The 13,754-nt window shown below is 46.2% G+C and overlaps 1 protein-coding gene, 1 long non-coding RNA gene and 1 pseudogene across 2 annotated transcripts in view; 2 read left to right on the top strand and 1 right to left on the bottom strand.

Annotated features, from left to right (window-relative positions):
- Nucleotides 1-13,754, top strand: part of ZNF41 (zinc finger protein 41) — a 333,150-nt gene that overhangs the window by 59,027 nt on the left and 260,369 nt on the right. The gene's annotated exons all lie outside the window — the stretch shown is intronic.
- Nucleotides 1-13,754, bottom strand: part of LOC134735966 (uncharacterized) — a 29,400-nt gene that overhangs the window by 9,234 nt on the left and 6,412 nt on the right. Inside the window, exons 2-3 of the long non-coding RNA XR_010119578.1 lie at nt 3,029-3,838; nt 2,712-2,808 (exon numbers count right to left, since the gene is read on the bottom strand). This is a non-coding gene — a long non-coding RNA (uncharacterized lncRNA). The remainder of the gene's footprint in view (nt 1-2,711; nt 2,809-3,028; nt 3,839-13,754) is intronic.
- LOC129475301 (spermine synthase-like) lies at nt 8,220-9,395 on the top strand (annotated as a pseudogene).

Below are 13,754 nucleotides of genomic sequence, written 5' to 3'. Positions count from 1 at the left end.
CAGATTTAAAAAAAATCATAAGGGCTGGGTGTGGTGGCTCACGCCTGTAATCCCAACACTTTGGGAGGCCGAGGCAGGCGGATCACCTGAGTTCAGGAGTTCGAGACCAGCCTGGCCAACATGGTAAAACCCCATCTCTACTAAAAATACAAAAAAATGCCAGCTGCCCACCCGTAATCCCAGCTACTCAGGAGGCTGAGGCAGGAGAATCACTTGAACTCTGGAGGCAGAGGTTGCAGTGAGCCAAGATTGGGTCACCACACTCTAGCCTGGGCAACAGGGCGAGACTCTGTCTCAAAAAAAAAAAAAAAAATTACAAGGAATCAGTGAGCATAGGAAAAAAAACAGGAAAGGTCATTCAGGTCTGTCATTGGAGACATACCAGCACCCACAAGCAACACTACTGGACACACCTCCAATGGCACAGAAGGCCTGGCTGGGGGCTGGCAAAGGCAGATGTGGCAGAAGTCACCTTCTGGCAAAGCTACAGGTGTGAAACAGGTGTGACAGGACAGGCTGGAAAAGACAGGGCATACTCAGAGCAGGGTGGTGGGGGGAGGGGGCCCAGAAGTGAAAGGCAGGACAGACTAGGGTTGGACTGAGATGGGCCAAAGCTGACAGGGCAAGGACCTCGTGGGATGGTCAGGAATGGGACAAGATGGGTGCGGGTGGGGGCATGATGGTCATGACAGGCGGGGCCTGTCACCCACCTACTATTGGAGGTTTGGAATTGGGTTTGCAGCCAGAGAGACAGGTTTAGGAAACATCATGAGATATCAAAATCCTTGTTCTTCCAAAGTCGGTGAAGAAAACTCTAGACAGTGGATGTAACAGCAGGGCAGATCCCTTGGCCTCACCCAGGTTCAGGGAAGAAAGGGACAGGGATGGAGGAATGGATGGGAATGGGGAATTTTTAGACAATCCCCCCGACCACCACCAAGGAGGGGCAGACAGACACACAGGAGACCAAGTGGTGGACAGAGAAGCACAGAGAGAAACTCCAAGATGCCCTAAGAAAAAGGTGCACGGAGGCCAGGGGCGGTGGCTCACGCCGGTAATCCCAGCACTTTGCGAGGCCGAGGTGGGCGGATCACGAGGTCAGGAGATCGAGACTATCCTGGCTAACACAGTGAAACTCCGTCTCTACTAAAAATACAAAAAATTAGCCAGGCGTGGTGGTGAGCGCCTATAGTCCCAGCTATTCAGGAGGCCGAGGCAGGAGAATGGCGTGAACCCGGGAGGCGGAGCTTGCAGTGAGCCGAGATCGCGCCACTGCTCTCCAGCCTGGGCGACAGAGCGAGACTCCGTCTCAAAAAAAAGAAAGAAAGAAAGAAAAAGGTGGATGAAGCAACAGATGTGGGAGGAGAGATTCGTGAGGTGTCACCTTTACACAGAGTGTGGAATACGGGACCTAGGTCCAGCAAGGCTTAGATATCCACTCTGGAGCACAGGTCACCGGTGAACGGGTCGTGCTGGATCGTCCCGTGCAGCATCAGAGTCAGCAGCCCCACCTGGTTCCTCATAGACATGTGCACCTTCTGCTCCTGCTCAAACAGCTGTTCCAGCTTGTGCAACTGTGGGACCTGAATATGCGAGAGGGAGTCCAGGATCCTACCCAATCCCTCAGCCCCCTCGGCATGGCACCTACCGCCTGCATGCACTCCAGGTCCACGGCACGCCTCAGCTTCTCCCAGCTGTAGTGGCGGTTGCACAGGCATTTGGGGAGGCAACAGAAATTACCCGTGAACTCAAAGACATTGTGCACTAGCGGACAACCGCCCACCTCATCCTTTGACACCTATGGGGAAGAATAAAGGAGGATGAGTTATGAAGGAGCGAAGCCCTGGGGAATGATCAGGCACAGGGGAACAATAGGGGGACGGAGGACAGAGAGGAGAGGGATGGGGAGTGATCAGGCAGGGGGAGGAGAGGAATTCAGAGACCAGAGGACAAATAGTGGGTGATCAGGCATAGAGGATAGAGGAATGAGGTAGACTAAGCAGGGATGGAAGAATGCAGGTGATCAGGCAGAAAGAACGGAAGCACAGAAAGAGATCCAACAGAAGGGGGGATGGCTGGAGGGCAGGTGGGCCAGGGAGAGCTGGAGAGCTGGAGGGCTGGAAAGCAGTCCGGCAGGAGGAGGGAAGAGTTGAGGGTGGTCTGAGGAGGAGAAGTAGATGAGTGGGGCTTGTTGAGGCAGAGGGGAGGTGAGGGCTGAGGTGAAGGAGAGGAGGGTGGAGGGAGAGAATGGGGAGCAGTCAAACAGGGAGGAAGAAAGGATGTAGATGACAGGCAGAAAATAGAATCGGGGACAGTCAGGCAGGGAGAATGATCAGAATGGAGGAAAGTCAGAAAGTGAGGAAGAGAAGTTGAGGGCACCACACAAGGAGGAGGGAAGAGTGAGTTGGCCAGGCAGGGGGTGGGGCAGGAAGGGAGGATGGTTGAGCAAGAAGAGGAGCAGAATTAGGGGGTGCTTATGCAGTGAGAAGGGGCAGGACCACCCAGAAGGTGGTCGGGCAAGGAGGGCATGAATACAGACAGCCAGGTAGAGAGAAAAGGAAGAAGAGAGGGTGACAGGCAGCAGGGAGCATGGAACGTGGGTTTGTCGGGAAGGGAAGGAGGACACACAGGAGTTGCTGAGGAGATGCGGAGGGCAGTCAGGCAGGGAGGATTGGAGGAATGGAGGGTGATGAGGTAAGGAAGGGTCTCACCTTGGCTTCCCAAGAGTGCTCAGGACACAGCACCTGGAGGCGCTTACAGTACCTCTTACTCTTCAGATTGTAGACATCACAGAAGAGCCATGTGGCCCTGGAGGGGGGTGGAAAAGTGAGGTGCTAAGAGTCAGGAGGAGCGAGGTCCCACCCCAGAACCCTACCTGTACCGGGTCCCAGACCCCGCCCATACCATGCCTCTAACTACATCTGCCTCTGCCTCTGAGCCCACCCACATCCTGCCCCTGACCTTGCTCAACCTTGCTTCTGACCCTGTCCACGTAATGCCTTCGACCCTTACTAGCCCCCACACTCACCTTTCAATGCAAGTAGAGTACAGGGACCCAACGGACAATTGGCACTCATACTGGAGAAGAAAGAGCACAAATGGGAGGAACTGTGGACATATGCTGCATGTCTTCCTACAATAAAGCTCCAAACACCAGGTCTGTTGTCCCCTGCAGACCCTATGCTCCCATCTGCATAGCCAGTGTCCCCCTCACCACTGGTTAATGCCCTGACTTTGGCTTCCATACTGGGCACGGGGGAAAAGCACACACAGGGGAAGCCATGGATGTGTGTCACATTCCTCCTATAACAAATATCCAGGCACCAAATCTGCCCCCACCACATGGACCCCACCCATGTGCCACCCCACCCAACCAAAAACACCCTTGTCCCATCTGACTCCCAGCCAGTGTTCCAACCTTGGCAAAGCAGTGCTCCATGTGGCGCAAGGCAACGCGCTTAGAGATGGGCCGCCCACAGGAGACACAAAAGATCTGCAGGTCTTTGCTGCCCTTTTCACCTTTGCTGCTCTGCACAGGACAATGGAGGGACCAGGGAAGCAGTACAGGATGGGGAGGACAGGACCAGAGGCCAGGTACCTTTAAGCTCTACCTCGCCAATGCCCTCTCGCCTAGTAATCCGTGCACACAGCCTGCTGTTTGCCATGCAGAATGATGGCCTCAAGTTCATGGAAATGGCACTCCATGTCCTTCAGGCGAGTATAGGTGTTCTGCTGCTCATGGTGGATGTGCTCGAGCATTTTCTTTCCATGCTCATTGGCAATACAGGGGCTCCTTTGCCACTGCTGGATGCACTGGGGAAGGATGTTATTGATGTGGCTGGAAGAAGAGAGAGCAAGAAATGAAATGGGTGGATGGGGACATCAGAGGAATGAGAAAGATGAGCTACCAAATGGTGACTCTATAGGGTACTGAGTGGTGGATGAGTGCATGTTGGTGAATGGGTGGTTGAACAGTGGGTGGGTGGGTGGATGGGTGGAGGGGCAGGTGGGTGAGTGGCTATAAGGGTGGATGAGCATGTGGGTGAGTGGCTATAAGGGTGGATGAACATCCTGGTGGATGTAATGTGGATGGGCAGTTCAGTGAGTGGGTGACTATGATGGTGGATGGGTGGGTGGCTGAGTGGAATTACAGATGGCATAGATCACACCTTACTTTGCCTTTGTACCTTAACCTCGAGATGCACTCACTCACCTGCCAGCCTCATGCCACAATCATCCGAACAGTACTTGGAGCCTGGCCAGGTGGGATACACACAGCCGGGTCCCAGGCACTGCCGTGGTGAGGCTTGGTCCTTGACGTGCTCCGGATGCTTCCACTTGCCTGTGTGCTTCCTTTTCTGCGTCTGCTGCTTCTCCTTCTTCAGGACAAGAGTGGTCAGAGCAGGATCAGGAGGATCGATATCAACCCCCAACTCCTGCACCCCTGCCCTGCATTCCACCCCCGACCTGCCTTCATGCTCCCCATTCAATTCATCACCTTCTGCTCTACCTTTTTCTTCAAACTCTTCATGTGCTTCACATTCACTGCCTGCTTCTGCCTGTGGGATCCATAAGCTGGAGCTTCTTGATGTTACTCACCCAAGGCTGCAGATCAGGAAATACTGACACACTCCACACAACTGGTTTCTCAAAGTGGTCTTTGGATACTCCCTGCCTCCTGTCACCTCACTGCTGAACCTCACTGCCTTCATTGTCCCCATCCTTCTACCCCAGGGCCCTCCCTCACACTTGCCAGGCTCTGATTGCCAAAAATCCCCTCTGCAAGTGTCCTGTTACAGGTCACAGTGCCAAGGCAGGTCCTCTTCAGACAACAGGTGAGGTGTGTCTGTTGCCCAGGTGCCCCCCTTACTGCCAGTGGCACCACTGCCATCTGGTACTTCTGGGCTAGCCTGGACTTCTGCATTTGAGGCAGCTGTCAAGTGGCCAGTGGCCAGTGGGACCACAGCAAGGTCTCTGGGGGTGTTACAGGCAAGGTCTGAGGGGCAGACTCTCAGCATCAGCTCAAGTCCCTGTCTACCCTGTATCCTGGACTCACCAGGGGCCAGAGATTACTAGTAGGATTCCCATGCTCGTGGAAAGAGTGCTGTTGGTCAGCCCTAAGTGGGTAGGGAAAGACCACCCTGCCCCAACACTCCTGGCCTCACCCTCAGGCCAATCTAGCCTGGGGCAACCACACCTGCTGGACACACTAGGCCCTGCCTGCCTGGGAATGACTGATACCACCTGGTCCTGCCTGCCCACCTTATCCCTTATCCAGGCACACTTGGTTGGTCCACCTGGACACATCTGCCCCCAACTTGCCTACCTCCATGCATAATGGCCTGCCTGTCCGCCCAGAAAATCTGGGTGCCACCCCTTCAGATTTGCTCTGCTCAGCCTGATCCACCCCTCCCTCCAAGACACACACGCTACCCTGCTTACCCAACACGATGGACCCAGACAAGTCCACCTCTGCCTGCCCAAACACACTTGGCCCCGCCCCTCAGGCAAATTCAGTCTGCCTCACTGCCTGGCCTCCTCTGCTAGTCTCCCCAGGTTCCGCCTACCCACTCCTGCGCGCCTGGGGCAAGAGTGAATGGGTGATCGAATGGTGGATGGATGGGCGGATGGATTGAGGGATGATCAAACGGTGGATGGATGGGCAGACGGGTTTAGGGATGCTCAGACTCACCTTACCCTTCATGCCCTGTGGGCCTCACACATGGCGTTCGGTCATACCCAGCCCTGCCCCTTGCCAGGCTCCGCCCCCTTCCCAGACTCTCACAGCACCACAGGCTCCTCCGCATTCTGGGACAGAAAGGACGTGGCCTCACCTCACAGCCCGCTGAAATATGTTAAGACGCCAAGCCCTGACCCTCCTCCCCACCTGCACAGGCCTCATCCGGGCCTACCGGCCCTGACCCACCCACCTAGCGAAATTTTACAATCTTTATTCTGAAAAGTACTCCTACCTGTGCCCAATATTGCCACATAAAATGCATAAATATACAAATATACTTTTGCGGCCCAGGAGATCGAGACCAGCCTGAGGCAACATCGCGAGACCTCATCTCTAGAAAAAATTTAAAAAAATATTAGCCGGTTTTGGTGGTGCAAGCCTGTGGTCCTAGCTACTCAGGAAGCCAAGGCAGGAGGATCTCTTGAGCCCAGGAGGTAGAGGCTGCAGTGAGCCAAGATCGCGCCACTGCACTCCAGGCGAGATTGCACCACCTCACTCCAGCCTGGGCGACACAGTGAGATTCCATCTCAAAATATATACGTACATGTGTACACATTTCTGTGTGCATCATATATATCCACACATGCAAACAAGTCACTACTCTCAGCAATTAAGGAAACAAGAACACCCACAGGACCGATACGCATCTTGAACAAAACAGTATCAGTTGGAGAACTCATACTATCTTCAAGCTAGAGATACAATATTAATAAAAATGGACCTTGGACTTAGTCTTAAAGGGACTCTAAACACATTCCGATGAATAAGCACCACACAGCACACAGATAAGGTGCATTAGAAATCAATAAAAGTCTTAGCTTTTGTTAATTGGAAACACACATATAAATAACTCTTGGTAAAAAGAAATTAGAAAACACTTAACTATTATGAAAACAATAATACTCAACTCGTTGTCTTAGATGGAACTTTAAGCCATCTTAAAGTTCTTTTCTCATCTTAATATAAGAAAAGAAGAAAAATGGAAATAAATTACCCATCAGAGGATCTGACTGGGAGCATTCAACTCAACTTACAGCAAGTCCCTATTGTGATTCCAAAAACCTCCATTATCAACCCCCAAATTCCCTTCGAAGATCCTACATCCACCCTCCAATCACAAAACTCAGTCTGTCATCAAAGCTCTTGCAAAATACCTCAGCGTCAAGTAGGTGCTGAACCACGGAGCCTCCTGTGAGGTGCAGCCAAAAAGCTGCGAAAGAGAAGCTTCGGGAAGCACCCTTGTCCCGCCCCTTTCTAAATGGGTCCAATTCGGGCTTGCTCAACACCTGGACGGAGCTGCTGTACCACCCAAGTTCAAGAGCATAGTTACAGAGAAACAATACAGCCATGTGTGCACAGTTGCTACCTTTTGTTTTGGCTTATTTTTATTTTTTTTCTTCCAACTTTTATTTTAGGTTCAGGGGTCCAAGTGCAGATTTGTTATATGGGTAAATTGAGAGTTGCTGGGGTTTGGAGTACAAAAGATTTCATCATCCAGGTAGTGAATATAGTACCCGACAGGGAGTTTTTCAATCCTCACCCTCCTCCCACCCTCCACCATCAAGTAGACCCCAATGTCTATTGTTCCCCTCTTTGGGTCCTGTTGGACTCGTGCATTACATTTTGTAGGTGATTGATCATTGCAGTATCATATATAACAAGAAAATTGCTCCTCTTATAATTTCCAATTATTTTGAATAATTTAATATTATCACTATTTTACTATCTATTTATATTATTATTATTATTATTATTATTATTATTATTATTATTATTATTTTGAGATGGAGTCTCACTCTGTCGCCCAGGCTGGAGTGCAGTGGCGCGATCTCGGCTCACTGCAAGCTCTGCCTCCCGGGTTCACGCCATTCTCCTGCCTCAGCCTCCCTAGTAGCTGGGACTACAGGTGCCCACCACCACGCCCGGCTAATTTTTTGTATTTTTAGTAGAGACGGGGTTTCATCCTGTTAGCCAGGATGGTCTCGATCTCCTGACCTCGTGATCTGCCCGCCTCAGCCTCCCAAAGTGCTGGGATTACAGGCGTGAGCCACCGCGCCCGGCCTATTATTATTATTATTTTTAGAGATGGAGTCTCACTCTGTCACCCAGGCTGGAGTGCAGTGGTGCAATCACAGCTCACTGCAGCCTCGAACTCCTGGGCTCAAGCGATTCTTTCACCTCAGCCTCCCAAGTAGCTGGAATTACAGACTATCTGCTATTATTTTAATTATAAGGTAGGCAATGAGAAAAAACAAACAAAAATCACATCATTTTTTAAAGTCAGGAAACTAGGAAAAGATTTATAAAAAGTACAGGAAAATAGCGAAATGTATGAAGGTAGGAATAAATTCACATTTGAAGTTCATCTTTTATTACATGATCAGTAACTTTTTAAAAAGTTGTTAATGGGGCGAAAGCCTGACACACTGCGCAGCCCCTCAGTCTCCCGCGGCCGCCTTCCCCAGGCATGGCTCAGGGTCTCGCCTCACTATGACTGCGGCATGGCACAGCACAATCGACTTCATGCTCAGCGCCAAAGCTGATGGCGAGACCATTCCAAAAGGGCTCCAGTCCATTTTCCAGGAGCAGGGGATGGCAGAACCGGTGGACACCTGGCAGGACCACACCGCTATTTGGCAACCTGCACAAACAAAAACGGCAGCTTTGCCAATTTAAGAATTTACTCACGTGGATTGGAGTTACTGGACCTTCAGAGTTATGATGGTGATGCACAAGGCAAAGAAGAGATAGACAGTCTTTTGAACAAAGGAGAAGAAAGAAAGAAAGAATTGAGTCAAGAAAGTAGTTGGCAGATGAGGCAATTACCACCTATAGTTCCAGGAGCCATCGACAGATATTGGCCCACCGCAGATGGACTCCTGGTTGAACACAACACAGATGAAGTGGTATATGATGAAGATTCACCTTATCAGAACAATAAAATTCTACACTCGAAGCAATTTGGAAATATTCCCATCCTTAGTGGGAATGTTAATTTGGCAGAGAGTGATTTGACATATACCTGGACCATCATGGGCAGTGGCAAAGATTATATCGGCAAAGATGTACTCATTCTGGGAGGCCGAGATGGTGGCATATCGTGTGAAATAGTCGAACTAAAACTAAAGATGGTCACTATGATAGAGATTGACAAAATGGTGATTGATGGATGTAGGAAACATATGTGGAAAACTTGTGGTGATGTCTTAGATAATCTTAAAGGAGACTGCTGTATGAGGTTCAGTACTGCATTCCAGTACTGAAAAGGTATGCCAAAGAAGGGAGATAATTTGATTATGTGATTAATGATTTGATAGCTGTTCCAATCTCCATGTCTCCAGAAGATTCCACATGGGAGTTTCTCAGACTGATTCCTGACCTCTCAATGAAAGTATTGAAACAGGATGTGAAATATTTTACACAAGGAGAACTCTGTCAATCTGACGGAAGCCCTGTCTCTCTATGAAGAACAGCTGGGGTGCCTGTGTCGTCCTTTGGAATTCTCAAAGGAAATAGTCTGTGTCTCTTCATACTTGGAATTGTGGGTATTTTACACCATTGGGAAGAAAGCTAAACCTCGAAGACAAATATCCTCTAATCCTGTGTTTTGCAAATAGCCTTCCTGACCTCCATATGCTGTACATGACATCAAAATGAGTCACGCAACTAATTGTGACTTCCTTAAAGTTTTCCTTTTTCAATTATTATTTTTAATTTTAAAACAGCAAATGGAAAATGTATATTTTGATGAGTATAGGGTGTTTTTTTTTGAAAGTCAGTTGAAGGATGGTTAGACAGCACAGCTAAGACTGCTAAATGCACTAACCCCCTGGAATGTGATTTGTGTTCCTTTTTATTTCTCTGTGGACTTTTTTTGTTTTCATTTTGGTACACCTTCAATTTGGATGTTTGAAGGAATGAACATCGTTGTTTTGTTTCAGAAGGAAGTTCTTGATGATGTTTCCTCCCCCCAAAATTGACTTACGTATTAAAATTTGGTGCTTATCATCACGATAAATAGCTAATGCTCATGAGGCTTAATACCTAGGTGATGGGTTGATAGGTGCAGCAAACCACCATGACACACATTTACCTATGTAACAAACCTGCACATCCTTCATGTGTATCCTGGAACTTAAAATAAAACAAAAAAATTTTTAAAGTATTTTTTTTAAACAAATAATAAGAGCCAGGCGTGGTGGCTCACCTCTGTAATCCCAGCACTTTGGGAGGCCGAGGTGGGTGGATCACCTGAGGTCAGGAGTTTGAGACCAGCCTGGCCAACATGGTGAAACACCATCTGTACTAAAAATACAAAAAAAAAAAAAAAATTAGCCAGGTGTGGTGGTGGGCGCCTGTAATCCCAGCTACTCGGGGTGGGAAACTGAGGCAGGAGAATCGCTTGAACCCAGGAGGCAGAGGTTGCAGTGAGTCGAGATCACACCATTGCACTCCAGCCTGGGTGGCAGAGGGAGACTCCGTCTCAAAAAATAAAAAAAAATAAAAAAAATAAATAAATAAATAAATAAGTAAAATTTGGTGCTTGTGAGAGAGAGTTAAAAAATGAACAGCAATTGCTTTAATTCAAATTACAAAAGAGACCCCATCATATTAATGTTAATGTTAATTAACATTAATTAACAGAGTTAATAGAGTAAATACTCCAGTTAATGGTTGTCATTTTGTATAAAAATTGACAAATCCAGTCACATACTGTTTATGCCAAACCTAGCAAATCATAAGAATACAGAAAAGTTTGAAATAAAGGGATAGAAGAAAATTTGCCAGGCCCATGCTAATCAAAATAAAGCAAGGTCAGTGATATTACTAGTAAAATGAAAAGACTAAGACAAAAAGTATTCATTGGAATTGAGAGGGCCCTTCCACAATGATTCAATTCACAATGAATATAAAAATTCTAATCTTATATACACTTAAGAAAATGGTGTAAAATAAACACAAAGAAAATACATTAGAACAAATGGTAAAATAGCAAAAATATGTTATCATTGTAAAAGATTATAACCATACTGCTCCACTAATTCCCACTGACCCTTCAAGCCGCTGCCTTGGTATCTCTGTCTGGGAAGCTCTCTTTGCTTCTTTTCCATCTGGGTGTCTGGCCTCTCTTCTGAATGAACTTATGGATTAACTATAATATAGCAAGGGCTGTTCATTTTATTTTAATCTTGAAATTAAGAAGAAACTATGGGTGTTGCCTGAACCTCTTACAACTGTCTTGTGTCTGTCTTCCCCACTAGAAATGAGGGAAGGGACAATATCGTCCTTCATCACTGTCAGATGCCTGGTGCCCGGTTTACTGCCTGGCACACAGGAGGTGTCCAGTAGCAATTGGTGATTAAAGAAATATATCAGGGACTCTGACCTTCTGGTGTTTTTGCAAAATGGCAAATTACTGTAATCTATGTAGCTCCATATTATTTCTTAGAGATAAAAGCAAATAAATGCTATAATTTACACTAAAATTACATTTAACTAACCATGGACAAAGTCAACACTCAAAAAATGTTAAGATCTTTGTTAAGAAGCTATTTTCCCTCATTCAAGCCTGGTGACTAATGACAGCGTCTTCAGCTAAATCTAAATCTTCACAGCTTGTATCAAACTCAGTTTAGGGATTGGAGCATGAAGTGAGAAACCCAAGCTGAACTCAGAAGTACACTGTGAGCTCTATGTAAGAATTAAAGAAAGAGGAAAGAAACATGAAAAGCGGCTCAGCAGTTAAAGACAGGTTTACTTTGGAAAATAAACCTGAGAGGGGCTTCTGGCTGAGTTAGGACAGAGGTACTCTCTCTTACAGACTGAGAGTTTTTTCACTTATTTTTTATTTTTTCATTTTGTTTTTTGTTCAGGAACTAAGACAACAAGGCCATACATAGGACAATTTTCTTTCAATGCTTATGATAAAAGTCTACGTGATTACAAAGAAAGGTTCATCATGGCCTTTACAAAAAACAAATAGAAAAGAATTGCTTTTTTTTTTTTACTTTAAGTTCTGGGGTACATGTGCAGAACATGCAGGTTTGTTACATAGGTATACATGTGCCACGGTGGTTTACTGCACCTATCAACCCATCATCTAGGTTTTAAGCCCTGCAGGCATTAGGTATCTGTCCTAATGCTCTCCCTTCCCTTACCCCCCACCCCCGATAGGCCCCGGTGTGTGATGTTCCCCTCCCTGTGTCCATGTGTTCTTGTTGTTCAACTCCCACTTATTAGTAAGACTATTCAGTGTTTGGTTTTCTGTTCTTGTTTTAGTTTGCTGAGAATGATGGTTCCAGCTTCATCCATGTGACTGCAAAGGACACGAACTCATTCTTTTTTATGGCTGCATAGTATTCCATGGTGCATATGTGCCACATTTTCTTTATCCAGTCTATCATTGATGGGCATTTGGGTTGGTTCCAAGTCTTTGCTATTGTAAATAGTGCTGCAATAAACATACGTGTGCATGTGTCTTTATAGTAGAATGATTTATAATCCTTTGGATATATAGCCCATAATGGGATTGCTAGATCAAGTGGTATTTCTGGTTCTAGACCTTGAGGAATCACCAAACTGTCTTCCACAATGGTTGAACTAATTTACACTCCCACCAACAGTGTAAAAGCATTCCTATTTCTCCACATCCTTGCCAGCATCTATTGTTTCCTGATTTTTTAATGATCGTCATTCTAACTGGCATGAGATGGTATCCCATTGTGGTTTTGATTTGCATTTCTCTAATGACCAGTGGTGATGAGCTTTTTTTCATGTTTGTTGGCCGCATAAATGTCTTCTTTTGAGAAGTGTCTGTTCATATCCTTTGCCCACTTTTTGATGGGGTTGTTTGTTTGTTTCTTGTAAATTTGTTTAAGTTCCTTGTAGATTCTGGATATTAGACCTTTGTCAGATGGATAGATTGCAAAAAGTTTCTCCCATTCTGTAGGCTGCTTTTTCACTCTGATAATAGTTTCTTTTGCTGTGCAGAACCTCTTTAGTTTAATTAGATCCCATTTGTCAATTTTAGCATTTTTTTTGCAATTGCTTTTGGTGTTTTGGTCATGAAGTCTTTGCCCATGTCTATGTCCTGAATGGTATTGCCTAGGTTTTCTTCTAGGGTTTTTATGGTTTTAAGTCTTACATTTAAGTCTTTAATCCTCCTTGAGTTAATTTTTGCATAAGGTGTAAGGAAGGAGTCCAGTTTCTGTTTTCTGCGTATGGCTAGCCAGTTTTTCCAGCGCCATTTATTAAATCTTTTCCCCATTGCTTGTTTTTGTCAGGTTTGTCGAAGATCAGATGGTTGTAGATGTGTGGTGTTATTTCTGAGGCCTCTGTTTTGTTCCATTTGTCTATATATCTGTTTTGATGCAAATACCATGCTGTTTTGGTTACTGTAAACTTGTAGTATAGTTTGAAGTCAGGGAGTGTGATGCCTCCAGCTTTGCTCTTTTTGCTTAGGATAGTCTTGGCTCTACTGGCTCTTTTTTGGTTCCATATGAAATTTAAACTAGTTTTTTCCAGTTCTGTGAAGAATGTCAATAGTAATTTGATGGGAATAGCATTGGATCTATAAATTACTTTGGGCAGTATGGCCATTTTCATGATATTGATTCTTCCTATCCATGAGCATGGAATTTTTTTCCATTTGTTTGTGTCCTCTCTTATTTCCTTGAGCAGTGGTTTGTAGTTCTCCTTGAAGAGGTCCTTCACGTCCCTTGTAAGTTGTATTCCTAGGTATTACATTCTTTTTGTGGCAATTGTGAATGGGGTTCACTCATGGTTTGGCTCTCTGCTTGTCCATTGTTGGTGTATAGGAATGCTTGTGATTTTTGCACACTGATTTTGTATCCTGAGACTTTGCTGAAGTTGCTTATCAGCTTAAGGAGTTTTTAAGCTGAGATGATGGGGTTTTCTAAATATACAATCATGTCATCTGCAAACAGAGACAATTTGACTTCTTTTCATCCTATTTGAATACCCTTTATTTCTTTCTCTTGCCTAATTGCTCTGG

This window comes from Symphalangus syndactylus, chromosome X (assembly GCF_028878055.3).
Source record: "Symphalangus syndactylus isolate Jambi chromosome X, NHGRI_mSymSyn1-v2.1_pri, whole genome shotgun sequence".
NCBI classification, from domain to species: Eukaryota; Metazoa; Chordata; class Mammalia; order Primates; family Hylobatidae; genus Symphalangus; species Symphalangus syndactylus.
Note: the sequence above shows the minus strand (reverse complement) of the source record. Positions and strands in the feature narration are given on the sequence as shown.